The following is a 1,748-nucleotide window of genomic DNA, read 5'->3' on the forward strand; positions in this document are numbered from 1 at the left end:
TGTTGTTCGGCTTTCAGTAAGAAATTTTAATCTCAGAACTCATGTCTTTCTTTCTGAGATTAAGGTAATTCTCCTATATCTTTTTTATTTTTTATTTTTTATTGTGCTTTAGGTGAAAGTTTACAGCTCAAGTTAATTTCTCATTCAAAAATTTATACATGTATTTTTTTGTGACATTGGTTGCGATCTCCACAATGTGACAGCATACTCCCCCGTTTCACCTCGGGTTCCCTGTGTCCATTTGTCCAAGTCCTATCCCTTCCTGCTTTCTCATCTTGCTTTTGGACAGGAGTTGCTCATTTGGTGAAAAATAAGGAATGCTTCCTGAATTTGCATGTCATCCGTGCACAGAGGCCATGCTAATCTTCTCTGTGTCATTCCAATTTTAGTATCTGTGCTGTCAAAGCAAGCACGATTCTCCTATATCATATCTTTAAATGTCATTTCTCCTTCATTTGGTCTATTCTTACCTTCTGGAACTACTCTGAAATGAGTATGGAAATTTTGGGTCTATTCTACAAAGTCTTTAAGTTTTCTTTTGTACTTTCCTTCTTCTTTTTTTCCTTTGTATTCTTCCTGGGAGAATTCTTTGGCTCATTCTTCTTACTACACCTGTCTTTGGCTGTGTGTGTTCTACTTTTCAGATCATCCCTTAAGGTTTCATTTAAATAACCAAATTTTAATTTCTATGATCTGTAATTTGTTATTCTTATGACTCTTTAGCCTTTTGCATGTCTCCTGAGGATATTAATTATGCCTTTTCTTTTTAACGCTCTATTCAGCTTGCTCTGTTAGCGGTGTTTCCCTCATTGTAAGTTCTTCCCAAGTGTTGACCTATTCTCTCTTTCACTTATGTGTTGGCTTTCCTCAAATATCTCATTATTCCTGATTGTCTCCTCTTTGTAGTGAATATTTCATTTTCAATTGTGTGGCTGTAAGTGTTTGTGTAAACTACCAGAACACTGATTCACTGAAAGTATGGGGGAAGCCCTGTGTGCTTGCAACTTAGTGCCCATTCTTTCTGAGTGTGGGTGCTCCTCATTCCTCTAGGTATCACAGTCACACGCACATTGTCCATTCTCCATGCTCTCTAATCTAATCTTCCTCATTGACTCTTTCATATTGTAACAATCACTCCCATCACTGTGACTAGTCAACAGGACACAGGTTGCTGGGCTGCTCTTACAAATGACCATGTTTATTGCTTCTGGTACCCATCATACTCCAGGTGTAGAGTTTTTTGGTACAAATCTCACATTTTCAATCATGCATAAATTTTTGGTGTTGTGTGTGTGTTTTTTTAATCCATTCAATCCCTGTGATTTTTTTTCATTTAGGAATTTTTTCCAAGTTCTAGTCCCCTTAGAGTGTTCCATCTTGTTTTTAAGTGCAATTATAGTTATACTCACACATTTATACACATACACTATATCTATATATAAAACCCAAAACCAAACCCACTGCCATCGAATTGGTTCCAACTCATACCAAACCTATAGGACAGAGTGAACTGCCCCATAGGGTTGCCAAGGAGCAGCTGGTGGATTCAAATTGCTGACCTTTTGATTAGCAGCCAAACACTTAACCACTCTACCACCGGGGTTCCATATATATATATATATATAAAACCAAAAAAAAAAAAAACCCAAACCCATTGCCATCAAGTCAATTTCTACTGATAGTGACCCTATAGGACAGAGTAGAACTGCCCCATAGTGTTCCTAAGGAGTAGTTGCTAGATTCAAACT

General features: G+C 37.3%; 1 non-coding gene across 1 annotated transcript; it reads right to left on the reverse strand.

Moving 5' to 3' along the window:
* Positions 1 to 306: 306 nt before the first annotated feature.
* LOC111820103 (U6 spliceosomal RNA) lies at positions 307 to 413 on the reverse strand. Its single transcript, XR_002823633.1, has one exon. It is a non-coding gene; the product is annotated as a U6 spliceosomal RNA (small nuclear RNA).
* Between the last annotated feature and the right edge of the window lie 1,335 nt (positions 414 to 1,748).

Source organism: Trichechus manatus, unplaced genomic scaffold, assembly GCF_000243295.1.
Source record: "Trichechus manatus latirostris isolate Lorelei unplaced genomic scaffold, TriManLat1.0 scaffold00026, whole genome shotgun sequence".
Classification (NCBI taxonomy): domain Eukaryota; kingdom Metazoa; phylum Chordata; class Mammalia; order Sirenia; family Trichechidae; genus Trichechus; species Trichechus manatus.